The 20,663-nt window shown below is 45.5% G+C and overlaps 1 protein-coding gene across 18 annotated transcripts in view; it reads right to left on the bottom strand.

Annotated features, from left to right (window-relative positions):
* ADGRL3 (adhesion G protein-coupled receptor L3) overlaps positions 1-20,663 on the bottom strand; it is a 635,479-nt gene that overhangs the window by 492,841 nt on the left and 121,975 nt on the right. For 17 of the 18 annotated variants that reach the window (XM_075929235.1, XM_075929232.1, XM_075929231.1 and 14 more), the window contains exon 2: positions 19,636-19,702. The exons of the other annotated variant lie outside the window; for it this stretch is intronic. The gene's annotated coding sequence lies outside the window, so the exon portion shown is untranslated. The remainder of the gene's footprint in view (positions 1-19,635; positions 19,703-20,663) is intronic. 18 annotated transcript variants of the gene reach the window in all.

Here is a 20,663-nt window from a genome sequence, read left to right as displayed (position 1 = left end):
AGAGACAGAAGTTGGAGGAAAGTTTAACGTCTTGGCAGTCAGAGGCATAGAGCGTGCAGAACGAGCCAGCAAAAAGCCCCAACGGTCAATAGGAAAAGTTAGTATTTCACACAGCCACACTTTTCTACCTTGAACTGGAACCTGACATTTCCCAAAGGGATTCGCTCCCACCTGCAAAGGTGGCCTCCTGGCAAAACGCACAGCCCGCACTGCATGCGACATGCACTTGAGAAATACGTACCTTGGAACTTTGATTACAAGACACGACAGGCTAAGGGGGGAACAAAGCAGCAGGATGCTCCCCGGCCCCTGGCAAAGAACACTACTGCCATATGCTACAAAGAGGCACCGTTGTTCCGAATGAGCAGACAGACTTTAGGTGGAAGGAACGGTCACATCAGAAGAACAAAAGCCAGGAACATGGGGGTTATTCACTATGAAAAAAACCCACCGTCTTCTGCTTTCTGCTGACCTATGTCTGCAGCTCATCACAATTTTCTCAGCAAACAGTAAAATATCTTTATTTTGCAGCACCCACTAATGCCATGCACATATTTTGGCATCTTATGTAGTCTCTGTATTTCATTGGCAATCAAAGATAATGAACAAGTAACAGGTTCAAGGGGTTGGGCTTTTTGGGGGGGGGTGTAATTTCAGTAGCTTAGTTATAGTGTCTAAAAATGGACGTGATAATTCTTGCAGGAGTGGTAACTGCAATACCTCCTGGTTTATTTGTGTTTTTATTTAGGAAAAATCATTTCAAAGAAAACTTTTCCTTCACACACGTACACAAAGTCCTTTACGATTCTCTGACTCTAAAGCCTTCCCTTTGGAGGTCCCCTGAGACAGCCAAAATCCTGGCAAATAAGGAGAGGCAGATATTTTTAAATCTTTTTCCTAAGCAATCTCAAAACTATTCAGTGTTCCCACAGAAAAGCATTTCTTACCCGTATCACACAGGTAGCAGAAGGATCTGCTCTAGTAACTATCACAGCTTGCCAAGTTATCTAGTATTGCCAGATGCATTTTGGATAGTAAATCATTTAAAATGTTTGTGACTCAGTTCACTTTTTTCTTGGGGTATGGAAATCAGACAAGGGTGAACTGGCATTTCAAGGGATCAGGATGAACAAGGAGGTTCCCAACTAGGTGCGCAGCGGCACCCAAACACCTAAGGTGGAGCACCCACAGGGACACTCCTCGAAGTAGTAGTTCTGGTTAGTAAGGACGGGGAAAAACACAAGAATGCTCCCAGTTAATTCATCCCATCTTGCCCTGTACACTTAGTGAAAGCCTACCACACCCTGTCCAAGAAAGGAGCAGTAGAAAAGTTCTCCAAGCTTCCTAGAGTGGCTGTGGGAGAAGCAGCCAATGAGAGGGACTGCAAGAAGCAGCCAATCAGGGTCCAGAAGGACCACATAAAAGCAAGGCACTGCAGCCTCTCAGATGATGCCTAGAGTGAGAAAGGGTGAGAACCATGCCCCTGGCTGGCTAAGGGACCAGCACGATTACCTACAGCTCAGTTGTTGTCTAGGTCTGGGGGAACAAAAAGGAGTTGCTGGGAGGGGCCAGGAGACCAAGCAGCAGCTCTTGGCTGGCTGGTGGGACTGAGTGAAAGACTTGGCCCTAGGGTAAGCATGAAGCATTTGTGAAGGTGCTGGGGCCGTGGGGAAGCAGCCTAGTGAGCTATAGCAGCACAGGGACTAATTAAAGGGGGCACAGCAGCACGTGGCTAGTCCCTGGGCTGGGACTCCAGAGTAGTGAGCAGGCCTGGCTCTCTCCCTTAGCCATTAGGGAAGTGGCATAAGCCGGGAGGAAGGGGGATTTTACACAAACGAAGGCAACGGGCGAAGTCCAAGAAAAGGGCCAGCCTTTGGTGATCTCTCTAGAAAGGAATGGGGTGGGTTAGCAGCCCACCTGGGACCAGGAAGGCCCAGAGCAGGCAAAAACACTATCTCTAGGAAGGAAGCCCTAGGGATACAGCCCCATACCATGGCTGGGACTATTTCCAGTACAAGCCTAAAGGTGGGTGGCTACATTGATACCACTGGAGCGGCATTGGGATAAACCCCATTGGACTGTTTACCCTGGTAGGGGTTGGTTGAACATAAGAACGGCCGTTCAGGGTCAGACCAAAGGGCCTTCTAGCCCAGTAGCCTGTCTGCCCACAGTGGCCAGCACCAGGTGCCCCAGAGGGGATGGATCGAAGACAATGATCAAGCGATTTGTCTCCTGCCATCCATCTCCAGCCTTTGACAAACAGAGGCCAGGGACACCATTTCTATCCCCTGGCTAATAGCCCTTTATGGATCTAATCTCCATCAATTTATCTAGCTCTTTTTAAAACTCTGTTATAGTCCTAGCCTTCACAGCCTCCTCTGGCAAGGAGTTCCACAGGTTGACTGTGCGCTATGTGAAGAACTTTCCTTTATTAGTTTTAAACCTGCTACCCATTAATTTCACTTGGTGTCCTCTAGTTCTTATATTATGGGAACAAGTAAATAACTTATCTTTATTTACCCTCTCCACACCACTCATGATTTTATAGACCTCTATCATTCCCCCCGCCCCCAGTCTCCTCTTTTCTAAACTGAAAAGACCCAGTCTCTTTAGCCTCTCCTCACATGGGACCAGTTCCAAACCCCTAATCATTTTAGTTGCCCTTCTCTGAACTTTTTCTAATGCCAAAATATCTATTTTGAGGTAAGGAGACCACATCTGTACGCAGAATTCAAGATGTGGGCGTACCATAATTTTATATCGGGGCAGTAAGATATTCTTCGTCTTATTTTCTCTCTCTTTTGTAATAATTCCCAACATCCTATTTTCCTTTTTGACCGCTGCTGCACACTGTGTGGACGTTTTCAGAGAACTATCCACGATAACGCCAAGATCTCTCTCCTGATTAGTTGTAGCTAAATTAGCCCCCATCATATTGTATGTTGATTTGTTTCACAGATAGATTGAGCCTGGGCCAGAGGGCTCCCAGGTCCTACTCAAGTAATTCTTCTGTTCCAGATCAGTTTTGTGGCTTTCAATCTCAGTTGTAATATAAAACCTCAGACCATATTTCCAGGACTGCTGATTTCAAGGAATGATTTGTGCGTCATGTTTTGCAGTTATTAGCCTACGGAAATACCAGTGACATAATTTAGCAATTATAGCAGATAAGCTCACCTATTAAAGAACAATGCTAGCAGTGTTTTTCCCTTTTTCTTTTTAATATTAATCCTGCACATACTTTGTTAAGTAATTCATGGTTACTTAAAGTTTTACAATTCCAGAAATACTATGTAGCCTGAACCAGGTGCTAGTCTTCATTAAAATAAATGTTCGAGACCAACAAAGAGATAACACTGGTGATTAATGACGCAATTTTTCCAATCTGTAATTTTTTTTGAAAGATCATTAAGGAAAACTCCCCAGTGAAATGTATTTTTAAAACAAATACTTGAGGTCTGGATTTCTTTGATTTTCCTCTCTTCAGTTTTTAGTATAGGGGGGGAAAAAAAGCTCTGTATCCTTAAAAAAGTAACATGATAAGAAATCTCATCATTTACAAGAATTAAGCCACCCAACTTTACCAGCAAAGCAGGAATGATGAGTTTCCTGAACCTTGAAAATGTTGGTACTTACTACAAAAGGAGCTGCAGAACTCAAGTTAAGAAGTGTACCTACCATTTATCATTGACTCTTGCATGGCAACTGCTCAAAATCTGTAAGACGGAAACCTTCTGTTCCTTAGCTGTAGAGTGGTAAATTGCTTATTGCCCTAGATGAATCAAAAAGCACATGGAGAGCAGCCCCTAGCAAAACAGTGCCAAGCATTTTGACACACGGGTTCATTTTGAGTGTAATATACAAAGAATACTAATAGCACTGCACTCCACATGAATACTGAGGCCCCAGGTCTCACGGGAATTCAAGCACCCAACTCCCACTGGGCTCCTAAATATGTTCTAGGATCTGGCCTGAGAGCCTTACATTTTGATGTAAGCACCACCAACCCCTTCAGCAGGGCTGCAGTCATCTCCCCCTTTCATTTGGATGGGAGTTCTGCCAAACTATGAAATATAGGATCTGGCCAACGGCGTATGAATTTACTCTCGGGAATTTGGCACTCACTGTTGAGTGACTCTCACTTTAGCCTCCTCCTCATAATTTATGGCAAACCTTAAACGTGACCATTGTCATACATTTACACTGAAGCAAGCATACAAATCCCATGGAAAATTGGCTATGTGTAATCTACAGCTGTCTCAGCAATAGGATAATCAATACCTTCTAAACAGGTCAGATTCTCTGCTTGGTACGCATTGACTGTGAAAAGGGAGTATGATTACATTTTAAAATGTTGCAAAGAGAAGCATTTTTTATACTGCACGAAATCCAGATTATTATATTAGGGATTACTGTTCTTAGAAATCCTTTCCCCTAGTAAATCATCTTTTCCATCTTCACTTAGGAAAGTTTACATACAGCTTCCTAGGATGTCACTAAAGTGTGAGCAAACTATTTACATTTCTGCCATATGTCTACTGATATCCTGCAGCTGTCTATATAATTTACAATTAGATGCTAAACTTCTGCTTGCGTAATCATTTGCATACTTCACTAATTGCATGTTTTAACGCCACTTAAGTAGATTAAATAATTTTAAAAATTAGACCTTGGATTCCTCCCCCCTCCATCGCCCAGTTAATCAGGTCTGTGCACATACTTCTGATTTTAAGCTTTCTCCAGGGGAGAGTCTGAGTCTGAATGGATTCCCGCATCTCTCTTACCCCACTCCCTTATTTTCAGTCCCATTGTGGCTACTCCTTGTTCCTTGTTCTCACCACTTTACTTTCTACCTTTGCCCTCCCTGCCCAGAGAGATAAGTGTGGCAACAGCAGGTCAGACCAATGACAGATCTAGTCCGGTACCCTGTCTTTCACCAGTGGCAGGTGCCAGATACAAGTCTTGTCCCTGTTCATTCTTTGGCCCCGATCCAGCGAGGTATTTATGCACATGCCGAACTTTCAGCAAGGCATCCAACAATGGAGCGATCTATGGGAGCTGTGCTGCATCACAGTCGCTGCTTCCTCCACCTCCCCCTAGGCTGTGTGGGCTCCATGCGGTCAGAGGTGCAATTTGGCCTAGATGAGGCGTAGCATGGATAATCACAGCCCCCACCTACCCAAGACAGAAGTGACCAAAATCTGCAACAGCTCACACTTGAGATGACACTGAGCCAAAATGTAGACTCCTGGAGTTGCTTCTCCAGTAATTCATTCAACAACAAATTATGCAAATTTCTTATTTAAATAAAGTGACTTTTCACAGGCCAGAAGCACAATTTCCATGTTTAGCTCAGATAATGTTTTACTGTCAAATAAGTTAATCTGCATAAAGCTCACAAACAAAGCTCTCAGAATCATTTGCATAGCCAGCAGGCCACTGGCTTTTGCACCGCAAGGCAACACACAATCACTACTGGGGCAAGGAACTATGGGAGACTTTTCAGATTCAAACGCGCAGCCAGCTGGAGGCTGCATGTAGGCACAGTTTTCGGTATTCAGTGGGAATGCATCATGACCAGACAATAGAAACCAATCATCACTGGCAGAGTGAAATGAAGGGCCCTTCCTCCTTTTCTGAATTCTGGTGGATTTTTTCACAAGCGTTGCGGTGCTTTCAACCTTGGTAATTTCTGAAGGGACACTATAGGCAGCTTTAGGGCGGGGTGGGGGGAGGCAGGGTATTTCAAGGCAGCAAGAAATTAGAAACATGCAGCTAACTCAGAGTTCAACAAACCCTGCCTCACAAATCCGCTGGATCTAAGCCCATGACGTTTATTTTTTCACTCCTGAGATGGCAAGGAGCGATGGGACACTGAATTGTAATATAAGCATATCTGATAGCAGTCTCAGGAGACCCTCACGTCGCCCTTTTGAAAAGCTAGCAGTGGCACTATCTTGAGGCTAGAAAGAGAGACTCTGGCACTCAGAAATGTGCTGAAGTCTTATAAAGGGTGGGAAACGAAAAGCAGGGGAAAACAGCAGCCTTGGGGGTTTTATATGGACAGCACAATATAAAGAGTGTTATGGAAACTCCTACGAAATAATGTCATTATTGTGCACTTTAGAAATAGAATTCAGAAGACAGCCATTTTAAATCTGTACATAAAACATTTCAATACACTGAACCAGAGCCAGGATCTTCCCACCTACGACGTCTCGAGACGAACTACTGCTCAACCTGACACATGCAACGAGTCTCATTAGCTTGCATGGGATTACCTATCTGAACAGAGTCTGCACAGTCAGGCTCAGATCCATTGAACAGACTGCGGACTTGATCCTCTGTGGTGCCGAATGTCTGCTCTTCCCCTTTCAAGCCAACTCCCAAGTCCTAAGGTGTTTCTCCAACCAAATTGCATTAACATAACTGTTGATACACTGGTTTTATCTGCCACATCAGAGTAATCCCCATTGAGTAGGTCAGGGGGCGGGTGGGAGAGGATAGATTAAAATCCAATTTTATAAAGCATCTTGAAGAGCGTTTGCAGGCCAAAGCAGGGATTAGAATTCAATCCACTGCAGATTTCCAGCGAGAGGAATCTCTTTCCAGTCCCGCTGCTCTCTGAAGCAAAGCTCTGCCATGTCTTTTCACTCACATCTGTCTTCCAAACCGAGGATTTGCAACCCCAAAAGGCGGCATGAGGAAAGGGGAATGCCACGAGCAGCTGGCTTTGTGTTTGCACAACCCAAGCAAAGGAAACCTTTGCAGTGAAGCTGGCCAGGGTCTATAAATGCCGCCCAGGACAGCATGGCCGTAACAAAACACAGCAGCAGAACCCACAGCCCTGGTGACAGGAACACACAGCTATTCTTGGGGAGCACCTCCTGCGGTCCCACAGGAGGCGTGGCCAGTGACCATTAACAAACATGAGTTCTGGACGGGATATGAATCCAGGTGCTTCAGGCTCAAGACAAATCCTGCCTGGGACAAGTTATCCCATTCCCACGGCTGTGTGCTGAAGGGCTGCCCACGCCTTCCTCTGAAACAGCCGGTGTTGGCCACTTCCAATTACAGGATACAGGGGCAGAACGGACTATGGATCTGATCTTATCTGGCATTCGCTAGGTCCCTAGCAAGGCATCTCCCCAGTGCTACAGTCATGCCTTTGGCAGAACACTGCCAACCACTGTCACAAGAGGGACGATGGGGCAAAGCAGCCCCAGAGCTGGGGGACACATGAAGGGGACCAAATGGATCTGACACAGCTGAGGATCTGACAGTGGGTCCAACTTTGCTCCTGCTGGAGCCAACTGCAAAACTCCCAGTAACTCCACCGGGAGCAGGAGGAGGGCCAAGAACATATTCCTAGTGTTCAGGATTCAGCAGCACCGCACCGCGTCACTTCCTGACAGACAGTGTGAAAGGGGGCATTTGGCGAGCAGAGTCCACCCCACCTCTCGCTGACAGATACATCTTCAGGCACATGACACCCAGGTTTCAGAGCTACCTAATCATTATTTCAGGTGATGACAGGTCTTCCAGAGGCTCGCTAAGAATACGATCACGGATGCTGCTGGCATGCTGTAGACATCCTCCGTGTTTAGGAGCTGAACACCTCTCTCAAATAAGCAGCAATGTCCATGGGCATCCTTCACAAGGCCTGTGTGTTCACATGCAATAGGTTGTGCTGGGCATGCTGTTTGGTGTTGTAGCACAATGCAGATAAAGAAATCCATGAAACAATCACCACTACGTTTACTTCTGGACTCTCACTCAACACGCGTCCTGTAGTGCCACAATACTGCAATAGTATAAGGCCACATCCGGCCAGCCCTGACACACTGGCATAAATGGACTCAGACACTAGTCACACGAGCAAAGAGACTTGGGCACAATGAGCCTAACCGTTAGGCACCTGGGAATTTACTGGGATTCCCAAACCTGTTCATTGCTCTTCTGCCATGGATGGGGAGAGATGGGCACCTGCGAATGGGATTCACAAACGCCAGCATGCTAGGCGGCTCCTGGCCTAAGCTAGGACAGGGGAGATGCCAACCCAGTGCTAAGTGTTAGAGTCTCATGGAGATATGTACCAACAACTAGGCTGCAGGGCTTGGAGAGATGGGCTGTCTCTTTCATTGTATGCATGCACAGCCACAAGCACACAAGTGCACACGACGGAAATAATGCCCTTTGTCCTTTGGCAGAGTCTATGTAAGCTCCCAGCTACAACACTCTTGGAATTGGATTTTGGGTGAAATATTCTGAAGACACTTGCCAGCTGGATGCATCCACTCGACTCACTTGGGGGGTGTGGAGGTGTATTTAAAACCCGTACGCGTAAAAAGCCAGGGAAGAGGTTTAACATGTACACTCTAATGCGATACACAGCCATGTGCACTTGCAAAAGAGACTGGGCTTTTGCAGATTGTTTTAAAAGAATACACTTAATGATCCCGCCAGATTTTTTTTCAAACCTTAAAATTGCAAATATGTGGCTGGAAAGCAAGTTTCCTCGGCAACTTGGTCTCTCACTTGCCTAAGCTGCAGTAGTTATAAGGAGAGACAAAGTGACTCTTTAAATAGTATAGAGACTGGCAGACGTGCCTTCCTCAGGGGGCTTACAATAACACAGCTGCTCCTGGAAGGAGAAGAGACGCAGGCAGCTTGCATACATCTCACACCAGGAAGCCCTGGCTTCCAGAAGGAGAAGCACCTTCATCCTCTGAACACATGCCAAAGGGAGGTTCTTCTACCGCATAAAGTGCCTTCCAATTAGATTATTTTTTCCCCTCTTGGATAAGCCTGGCATGCAGAGAAAGAAGGTGAGTCAGAGACCATGGGGCTGCGTTTGTGCATGCTTATGATAAAGGGAAGCCCATTGTCATGCTAAGCTGCAAGCCCACTGTAGCTTCCTAGTGCATTCATTCCTTGGTAACAAGTGCAATGATTGCCTAACAAACTGTGTCTCGATAACAGCCCTGATTGGCTCTCCCTGTTAGGATAAAGGTGGGACTAAGGCATCCAAGTCGGTGGAGTTATGCCAAGTGATAGCCCAGGTAACTAAGCATCCAGTTTAGTGGCCAAGCCCTGGGCCTAGCTCTTGACACACCTCAGTGGGTCACGCCACGTCACCGCCCTGACCCATCCAAGTACTAACACACAGCGATGCACAGTGCGCTGAGCTGCAACATCCTTTGAGGTGGCTCCAGTTTGCAACAACCCGTCACGGCCAGAAACACACAGGGTGAGGGTTTAGGCTTATTGCTGTAATTATGTAGCAGTCTCAGCTACATAGGGTGTGCGATTTCTTCCAGCGCGGAGTGTGAACACCACAGGTCTACCGATGGATAAAACTCTGACCCCCTTGGGGGTGAATTCTGGGTGAGGTGTAAGCACCATACTATCCCTTTGCATTGCCGTCGAGGAAGCCACTGAGACTCATCTCTGACATCAAGCCATGTGGAGCTTCTCAGACAGTCTATAGGGATGAGACTCAGAGCAACATTAGAATTATGGCCAGAAGCTTAGCAAAGGGCGGTGACTCTTCCTGCCTCAGGTTTACTCCCCCCACCCCCTCTCCAATCACTCACTGTATTTTATTCTACTGCAATTTGCTCTTTAAACCCTTTAAAAAAAAACCAACCTCAATCTGTGCTTGGTCTAACTAAATGATTGACAGCATATGTAAAGCAACAGCCTGTTAGTCCCGACTGCTGGAGTAACGAGTAGAGAATCTGACATGGTCAGTTCCTTCCCCTCCAATTTTAATAATCAATTATACACTTTCATATCCTCCTCATACTCAACTCCTCTTAAAGACAGAATTATTCCTTTGGGGTATATTTATAGTAAAGAGTAACGTACCCAAAGCTATTCCATTTAAAATATCTGCATATTAATATCATCAGATTGAATCTTTTCTCTGACCTCTTCAGGGATCTAGAAATGCAGCTGGTTAATGAGGAGCCTACATGTTCAGAAGGGTCCTTCATTCTGGCTTGCCTTTCACTGGGCACCCACAAGTACAGGCAGCATTCGCAACGGTGAGCCTATCCTCTCTCTTCTGCAGGGTCATCCTGCTTCTGCGTAAGGCATGCCACTGCACAGACCAAGTTTTCCTGGGTTTAACTTGGGCCATGCCTACACTGTGTGTCCTGGTGCCTGGGTGAGAGCTGAAGCGCCCGCTGTGCTGCCGTGCACCTCCACAGCACGGGCACTGTGGCACGCAAGAGAAGATAGCGGTTGCATTCATGCAGTTCTCTTCAAACAGGCCGACATTAACGCAAAGCGGGAACCTTTCTGTTCACATCCCCATGGGGGCGTTACTGTAGCACTGCTATTCATTGCCGGTGCAGCATACATGCGCCTTTCATCAAGTCTGTCTTTCTACTGGCTTCCATGGGAGGAGTCTCAGGCCCTCCCTGTTCTGTAGGCACCACATGGGACTAAACTCTTCCAACTTCATCCTCGGACCGTGCAACTGGTGTGAGAAAGACCACCAGGCCAATACAGCGTGTTTCACAGGGTACGCAGCCTAATAAGAACAGTACAGTCATGAGCTGCAGAGAAATGACTAAGCCAAACTGAGTATTTAAACCACTGCTTCTTAAACTGTGTTCCATGGCACACCTGTGCTGTGCCACGGAGAATAAAAGAATTCAAAATGGCCACGGGGCAGGCAACCCTTTTTTTTTTTTTTTTTAATCAATAACTCCCCCCCCCCCCCAACACTTTTCCCCCCTCCAACCTTTTTTTTTTGGCTCAAAATCCTTGGTGTTCCTCATTAAAAAAATATTTTTTGGTGTTCTTCAGTCTTAAAATGTTTAAGAAACACTGATTTAAACTCTCCGATGTCCTTTGCACAGAATAACACACAACATTAAGACTTTTTTTTTAATTTAGACTTGAATCAAGTAGCTACATTCTGAGACTTTAGGGCTTATCCGCAAAAGGTGTTATGTGCCCACAAATGGGACTCTGGAGGGATAGAGCACCCCTCCTCCCTTGCACAGACGACCTGCATCAGGTTTAACATCTGCATGTGGGTGGGTGGTAGGCCAGCAGAGTCGTGCAGCTGAGCTGGCATACCAAGGGAAGTCAACTGGGCTAGAAAAGATAAATCTCCCTCCACCACCTCACTCCAGGAATAAGGCAGGGAACCAGGAGCCAGACTGAGTCACAATACATCCCCCCAGCTAACCCTCACTTGTGGTAATGCCACAACGGATCCCTTAGTGGGGAGAGGGGAGATGGCAATAGAGTAGAACGTTACATGTCCGCTCACCCAGACGTCCTTCCTACCAAGGTGACTGTCAGCCAGGTGATTTCCTAATGACTGTCACACGCCATATAGAGTCATCTTCCCAACAATACCATCACCCGTCATAGGAGATATGCTCGGGTATTGTCTGTGGGAGGTGCTGCAGAAACACGTTGTAGGAGACAGTCCCTGCTCGAAAGCAGACAAAAGGCAAGAGGAGAAACTGCCACAGAGGAGCAAAACAGCGTGACCGGGTTCACAGAGCACGTCAGTGACAGAGTCAGGAACAGAACCCAGCTCTCCTGCATTCCAGTCGAGAGCCCTGCCAACTAACCCACACTGGCATCAGTAATTCAAAGGTGCAGCTCCAACACCTGGATGTAGTCCTACACATGTGGCTTCTAATTGGACTGTATTCTCAACCCTACCACATGCCATGAACTTTGCACTTCAACGTTACATGGCAGTCCCTGAGATCTCCCCGGCACAGTTGAGGAAGGAAGCAAACCAGTTCTTGGTATGCAACCAACCGAGAAACACTGAATTAGACAGCCAAAGCCATGTGTTATTGCAACTGCTGTGGGGGTGATAAATTGTAGCCCAAACTTCATCAAAAGCTTGGTCTTTATTAAGTCCATTCTCCGTCATTCAACATGTCTATAAGCTGTTGCCAAACAGACTATACAGAGTGTTCCATTTATATCCTGCAATCTGTAAGTAGGAAGCAAATTATATTATTCTAGTAACTGTTTAATGTTTGCCATCAGACATTCAAGCCCGTGAAATGCTTACTTGCCCAGTAAGTCCAAAACATACTATTCATTTGAATGGAAGCCACAAAAAAATAGCTGCAAAGAAATCTGTGCTCTAGCATGCAGTAAGAAGAAAATGAGCTAATAAATACTGACACCATGCATCTTAGCGCACAAAGGAACATTTTAGTAACGCTGTAAGTTAATATGTGCCATTTTATTGTTCTCTATGCACATTCAAAATGCCTTATTCTTTCCACACCACAAACTTTACACAGGCCAGGGTGGCAAATCAAAATCAATATTCAGGACCATGAAAAGCAATAAGATTCTTGGATCTTGCTGGTCCCTGTGATGAATGAGACCTACCACCCCTCCCCCCCCCCCCAATTCTGTACTCTGCTTTTAAGAAGGACAGATACCTTTTCAACCTCTTTGCTCCTCCGCTCCCAGATTCCAGCTAGAGTCACGGACGCAGGGCTCTGGAAAAGGGAATTCCCCACCAGTAGCAGTCACTTTGCAACTTAGCAACTTACTACTGAGAAGTAAATGTATGGATTATTAATCTCATTTCCCGAGAGTTACATTCAGCCCAGCTCTGAAAGCTCTGCCACCCCAGCCAGCGTAATGCAGGAGTGCAATCTCATTACTGCGCTTGTGGAATTGTCCAGCCGCACCGCAGTAAAACAGACGTTCTACAGAGCTCTGCCAAACGACCTCAGTCAACAGACGGAGGGGGTGTGGGGAAGCCATTCTAGTTACTGTAAGTGGCACGTATAACCACAGCATATTGGGCTTTAAAACATTGAGCCATGAGAAGGAGGAATCAAGGTCTACACTTCCAAAGTGGCCAGTGATTTTGGATGCCTCATTTTGGCAGCCTCATTAGAGATACCTCAGAGGAGCCTGATTTTTAGAAATCAAAGCACCCACCATCTGCAAAATACAGTCTCTTTATGGCAAGTAGAGCCATTAAAATGCATTTGCTTTTGGAAACAGTGAAGGGGCATGTAGCTGCATAGTCTTTCGGCGGAGTTGATATGCTTTAGTTTTATTCTAATGGAGTGTTAAACTGATCTATTATATATGGTTACAACCATGCGTAACAAAATCTGTCAAATTACAATCCTTAGAAAGCACACCAGCCAAACTCCTCCAACAAGCAATTTTAGAAAACACTCCCCAGGAATTAAAACTTTATAAACAAACATTTGAGCTAATTGCATTCTTGTTCTCAGTACACTGAAGGCACTATTTAGCCAAAGCATTTGTCGAAAGAGTTTAAGGTCTTTTACTTTAATGAACATGGAGCCTGTGTAAGGCTCAACTAGTATAAAGTCAGGAGCAACAGGCAATGCTAATGGAGAAAGGATATCTATTAATTCAAATGGTTAAGTTACAACCAAATCTGTTAAGGTACGAACTATTTTACCTGCTTGCTCAGGTGAACTATGAGACAGGTTTGAAAGAGTTTCCATAGGAACAACTGATTCCTAAACAGTCATGTGGGTCAGAGAATTACATTTTCACTGGCAGTTACAACTAGCACATCCAACCCTGCAGCTGAAAGTGGTCATTTTGCCAGCAAGTTATATCATTAGTAAGATCAATATGGTGCTTTTGCCATCATGGAACACCTCATTTTTTTAAACACAATATGCTGCTCCGACAGCTAGCCTAGACAGGTCAATGCCAGTTGTAGTTCACAACAGAATCTCGCACTGCCATTGCAGTCCGTGTTAAAACTTCACATCAAAGGCAAGAGCCTCTTTATTTGCAGGTCCAGTTCACCACTCGGGTGGATTCCCCATTAGACAAACTCTTTACATCGAGAATGTGCATGTTTTTAAAATTCACGTTCTAAAAGCCCAGCTAGACGTTATCTAGCTAGATGAAGGAATCTCTGGTAGAAATCTCTAGCTTGTGCAAAGACAGAGAAAATCAGTGATCGTAATTCTTCCTTAAAATCTATTAAATCACAGGAAGAAAAACATCTTCATTTTCAAACCTTCACACTCCTAAGCTGAATCACGTTCAGCTTAAAGGGGTGGTAGTGACTGGGGAAAAGCAGAAATGACAACATCTGATGGGCAAACTGCTCTACTTATTAACGGGCAGCTGAATATAATTGTTTTGTCTCCTTCAGGCAAGGTACTTTTCCAGGGAACTATCGGTAGAATCCATGTACCATGCACTTCAGGAATATCAGAGAAACAAGAGAGGCTGACACTTGCTAAAAAAGATATTAGTCTTCATCTTTTCAGAGTACTATACATTCAAACATGCATAGTGTTTTGGAGTAATAGGGTGTCATTACTTTCCAATGATTAGGACATGGCCCACCTCTCTGAGGAGTTATTTATTCCTGCCATACAGTCAGTGTTGATTGGAAACTCAAATGTGGTGTAGGACACGAAGTAGCAGTCACACCGTTCACATTTTCCACAATGCCCTGGCAGCTATCCTTCCAAATGCTAATGCTACCTTCATGCAGATTTTAAAAGGCCAGTGTTTATGCACGTAGATTCTGAAGGGCATTTGCGGGATGGCTGACACACACTGACAGCAAGCGCATCTTCAGGAACGGAATGAGCAGGAAAGACTGCCTGAATAATTGATGTGCTTTTACTCTGCCCGATGGCCCAGTTATTACATTGTTCACTCTCTTCAACTGCCTGTGGTTTCTAAATTAATTAGAAATCTTAATGTCATGGCCAACCAGTTAAAAAAAGGCCCAGAATACAAAACGAGTAGGGAGTGGTATTAATGCCCTTGAATCCTGGAAACTCTTCCTTTGGCCTGGTCATGCAGAGAATAAAACAGCCTGGATTCTAGAATTCAGGGTCACTGAGCCGTCCTGGTTTCTGATACTAACAACAGAACTGAGCTTATCAGAGACTTTTATGCCAACAGTATGAAGCTCCAAGACTCCTATTATACATGGGTGTGGATTTGGCCCAAATGCTCCACCATGACAGCTGGAGAAAGCACTACCCTGGAAGAATTCAGACACAGCAGCTGGGGCTGCTCAATGTGATATCCAGCACAGCATAAATATACAGGCCATATTTCAAGCAGCCCTGCCATAACCAAGTGCCACGTTGCCCAAAATGCAAAAATCCCCTTGAACTCACTAGTTATTCTATGTACAGCTGACCTACGCCTATAGTTCATCCACCCAAATAACTTCCCAGAAACCCTACACTCAACTGCTCACTACTTACTACCTCATCTCAGAGAGAACGAGAGAGTCCAATATTCCATATTCAAACAGACAACTATGATTACAAATGCCAATTCCTACTTGTTGCACCATGCATACACTTCCTGACATACAGCACTGTACAGCTCCTGCTTATATTCTCAATCACAGAATACTAGGACTGGAAGGGACCTCAAGAGGTCATCGAGTCCAGTCCCCTGCCTTCACGGCAGGACCCAATAAATCAATAGATTCTATAGCTTTGCAGTAAACCAATGGGAATAATTCAGATGATTGAGGCTATTCAGTCACATCCCAGTAGCCTACACGCGATTTCTTTCCAAGGCCTTGGAAAGCATTTAGCCATGCTGTATTTCGGGGGCATTTTTCGTTTCTTATTTAACTGGTAACAGCAACAGAGTTTAAAGTCTGATTTACAACAACGGTAAGTATTCCAAAAACAACATACATAAAAATGAATGGTTTCACTGAAATTATTTTAAATTTCTCAGCTAAGTGAGAGACTAATATTTCACTTTCCTATAAATGAGCACCGAGTAATCAAAATGCCAAGTAAAATACAATAGTGCAGCATAATCTCTCTCTTTGCCAACATAAACCATGTTATTGTAACCTGCGGGAGATCTAGAATACAGTTCTACAGGAGCCATTAATACCTCTCTATTGTTCCCTTTTTTAAAATTCAGGGACTTACTTGACTTTAGAAGAATCAGATTTTGATTCTCCCTTTTTGACATGCATAATACAGACTGCGCTCAGAACAATGAGTGCTCAAATCCTAACAGACAACTATCCCCAATTACCATTCACAGATAGCTTGGCTCAGAAGTCTCATTCCAGGAAAAAGCAAGCTGAGTTGCACGACAGAAAGATCTCAAAGACAGAAGTTCTCATAGAGCTTTAGAACAGCATTTATAATTCCTAATGCAATTACTTGCTAAAAGAATTTCACTCATCATCATTAGCAAGGCAACTGAAATCTGAAGAACAGACCCTACCGAGGGAGACGTGTCTGTAAAAAGACCAATGCAGCTACATTCCAACACCCCTCGGAGGCTAAACATTTGGAAGCTAAAAAGGAGGCACCTGCCATGACCCTGCGGCTCCAGGCACATGGGTGGCCAGGGAGGCTCTGCACACAGCCCTCACACCACCCATTGGCTCCTGTTCCAGGGATGGGGAGGACTCCCTCAGTGGGGCCGATGGACCCACGGGGGTCCGAGAACCCCAGTTTGAGAAACATTCATCTACTGCATTTCCATTGTCTGAAAAAAATCACTTCTCAATGGCAAATGACCATTCCCCTCTACGTCCTACCCTATGAGTTTTTCCCCCTTGCTTGAGATGCTGACTTCAGGAAGCTTCAGCAGCTCTGCCAAAGTCATTCCCAGCCTCCTCTGCTTTCAGATCTTTGAGTTCTTCAGGCCAATCCACTCCCCTGATTCCCTGCATTAAGTCTGCCCGTGTCAAACCAAAGACCCTTGTTGCAGACTGGATAACCCTTCCTTTTATTGAAACTGAACTGGCTCATGATCACGTGAACCAAGGTTGTCAATATCATCCATGCTGGCCCATTCTTTCCTCCAACCCTCTGCTGCTCTTTTCTCCAGTGCTATGTCCTCTCTTCCATTTCCCCTTTGCCTTCCCTGAACTCCTATTTGAAAGTTTGTAATCAGTTGTATCAACCACCATCCAGAAATCTAGGAGAACAGTCCTCTGTCCATGAACAAGCGGTCCTCCCCATGGTCAAGCATGCCAAAGCCCTCCTGGCAGCTTCACCACCTGAGCTGCCTGTTGATCAGCACCGACTTCTCTTGCCTCCAGTCTCCTCCTCCAGGGACAGGTAACATTTCACTGAAGAGCACCGAGGCCTCCATTTCCTTAACATCTTGCCCAGTCTGGCACAGTCTCCCCGATGCGTTCCAGCAGGAATCTGACTTTGGTTCTTACGGGAAGGAGAGTCCGTGGATTCCTTCCTACAGCCGTCAGGATCCCTCTCACACCCACATCCACAACCCTTATCTCCGCTCCCAGTGGACAGCACAGCCTTCTGTTCTCCACATCAGCTCTTGCCCTAGGCCTCTCCGTTCTTCTTAGCAGGCAGCCCCCCTTACAGAGACTTGCCTCTTCGGGGGCTTGGTGTGAATCTCTGGCCATCCTCCTCCTGTTCCTTCAGGCTACAAGTCCTCTGCTCTCTTTGTTCTTCCTTGGAACCTTTTAGAGTGAGCCTAGAACCTCCTGGGTGCCGAACTCTGGCTCTCCCCATGGTCTTCTCCCATCTTCTAGGACTGGCTGCTCTTCTCTTCTTCCTTATGCTGCACCTTTTGTTGCTGCCTGCTGGGCCCCTTCTTCATCTCCCAACTCAGCAAGCCTGTTCCTGAGCTCCCTTACTCCTTCGCTGGCCACTCTTGTCCTCTGACTGGTTTTTCCAGTCACATGCTTCCACTATCCGCGTTCCCCATCCAGCAATCTCCCCTCGCAGCTCTCACTCCACAGTTTCCAGAGGCAACTCCAGCCCCTGTAACTTAACTTCTCTTCCATCAGCTCCATAGGGCAGCATTTCACACACACAAAGCTCTTCTCAGGTCCCTGTTCCAGGGTCACGCCCATCATGCAGCTTCCACATCCAGTTATCTTCATTGTTTCTTCCATTCTGCAGGTCCCACAACCACTACTACCTGCGTATCAGTCACAGCCTTCCCCCAAGCTCCTGTTAAGAGCAAAACCAACCCATGCACAACATACGCACCCTCCTCTCCAAACTTCCCATACACTTTCCTCTCAAACTCCCGTTTCCAGCCCTGCTGGCTGGCTGGCGGGCGGCTTTTTAGGCCCCTCAACAAGGAATTCCCACCTTTAATCATGCCTCTGAGGTGAACAAAGACTCTGCCAGCCTTTCCTGATGAAAGAGGAGCCGGATCTGCTGCTCAACAAGTTTACAAATGCATACAAAAAAACAGAGATCCTTGTAATCCTGTAGCTATTTATTTTTGCTGTCTTTGTTTTTTCCTCACTACTGCGGTACAGCGTGCTAATTATTAAGGATGCAGCAAAGTAGACAGAGAATTTAAGGCATCACTCCATTGCACTTTTCAAATGAGTGCAGTGAAATAACGTCTCATACAAATCTTCAATGTTTCTGCAGACTCTTTGCTGATCTTCACACAATTCTCCCTCCTTAGGTTCTGGTTACATTTTCCTGCAGGTTAATTATTAAGTTTGCCTGTTTCTATTAAAAAACAGCTCACACGCACAACCTATGTATTTCTTACATTGAAAACCCTGCGGCATCTCTGATTGCCCCCCACTTGGAAACTGTCATTTGACGAGTATGTTTAGCAGCCCAAGTGAAAGACTGGGCTCAATCAGATTGCCAACATGTGCGAACGCATCGTCCCCCTCAGACACAGAGGCTCTCAGAACGGGCTATGCACCCTGGCGCAGAATTCATGCTTCCAATCTCTGGCACCAGTTCCCTCTCCTGCATCCCAGGCCTGTCTTGGCCCAAGTCTACACTAGACCCAAAGGTCGGGTTAAGGTACAGAACTCCAGCTACGTAAAATACATAGCTGGAGTCATCTTCCCTTAAGCCAAGCTTGGTGCCATCTTCACAGAGGGAGGCTGATGGGAGCCAACGTTCTCATCAGCTTCCCTTACTTCTCGCAACTGCCAGGAGTACCAGTGCCGACCAGAAGCACCCAGAGCATTTGATCTAGTGGGTCTTAACTAGACCCACTAAATCAAATGCCAGAACATTGATCTCCGGTGCAGCAAGTGGAGATGTGGACTTGGACTTGGCAGAGTAGTCACAGGCAAGGTTGAGGAAGCCAATCAGATGAGGAAACCCTGCCCAACCTTGCAGAGCAGCGTGGCCCAAGGAACTAGAGGCTGTAGTAATGGGCACGGCTTCCCCTTCTGCTCTTTACACTCCCCTCCATTGGGAGCCACCCCAAGCAACACGGCTCATGCAAGCACAATAACCACCATTTTGTTCGATGCCAGGGATCTCCACAGCCCCACCCCTCTTGCCCAATGGGCTAGACAAGTATAGTAAATAGCTCTACCAGGTGAGCAAAGCAAAATGTAGATCATTGTGCAGCCTCCCTGTATCATATTAGCACCCATTTTTCTCTTTCACCTGCATGCAGGCGTGATGTGACAGTCTGCATCTTTTTATGGCATCTCCATCTGGTTTTGTCGCTTTTATTCCCATATTGCTCTCCCGGAAAGGAGCACTGTAAAGCAGTATGACGGTGCCTATGTAATCATCTAATACTATAAGTTATTGCTGTAGATTTGCACAGAGTGACACGCTTAACAGTTATCTATACTGGGGCTTCAAGTATTTTGTAGCAGCTAACAAACAAAACTAGACTCTATGATCTACTAATTACCTTATCTTGTTCTTCGGTTGCTAAAAATCCATACGCTATGTTTTGCAAATTACTGAATTCAGCATTTCTAGAAGAAAAAAAAGAGGAAAAAAAAATTAGGCTCATTTACACTTACCTCTGAGGACTTATTACACAAACATGAAAATGTTTTTCTGAGACATGTTCACAACTTACAGCAATGAACACATATTTCTGGGATATATAGATCAGGATTATTCATGACTATAAGAATTTTCAATGTGAATATTTATAGAGCATAGCTTTTTTTTTTTTAAACAAAAAACCAAAAATGGGGCACACCTCCTCCAAATTAAAGCAAATACTGACACCTCTCAGTGACAATTAGAAAGAAACAACCAGAAAAGAACGCCGGCAAACAAAGGGCTATGTACCTGTTACACACCAGAAACATTTTGTGTTTATATAATTCTAGGGGGCAAGCCTGCTTCCGCTTTGACTCAAATATTTCATTCAAAAAGTGCAGTAACAAGTCCTTATGCCTCAGTTTTCTTTCGCTAGTTCACAGCTAGTCCACTTGCACTGATAGTTCATTTCTCTAATGTGCAGAGGAGGGGACAATGACTTATTTATGTAGTGCAGGTCAAAAAGAAATTAAAAGCTGTTAGTGCCAGGAAGGTGGAGTTCAATGCTAAGTAACAGGGACGTAAGCAACTAATGACTAGCTTGAGTCCCCGCTCGCCCCGTGTTCCCCGCTGCGGGTCTGCCTTTGGAAACTAGTAGGAGCCACGAGCGGCTCTTACTACGTTTAAAAGGCAGAGGCGCAGCCGGGATAGCAAGCATGCCACCTCCCCCTTATCAACTAATTGAAATTCAACACCCCTACTAAATAAGTCCAGCCATTACCAAGGAAACCGCAAAACCAGCAGTTCTCTAACTCTTTCATCATATGGACTGTTTCACTGGGAGGAGATTTCGTCTGAGTCAGCAGATGCATCTCAAGAAATTTCGTTCTACAAAGTGGGGTTTGCAAACTAGAGGTGGTCCAAGTAGATGTGGAATAGGGTTTC

The sequence above is a fragment of the Pelodiscus sinensis genome, chromosome 5 (assembly GCF_049634645.1).
Source record: "Pelodiscus sinensis isolate JC-2024 chromosome 5, ASM4963464v1, whole genome shotgun sequence".
Lineage (NCBI taxonomy): Eukaryota > Metazoa > Chordata > Testudines > Trionychidae > Pelodiscus > Pelodiscus sinensis.
This window is presented reverse-complemented; position numbering and strand designations above follow the sequence as displayed.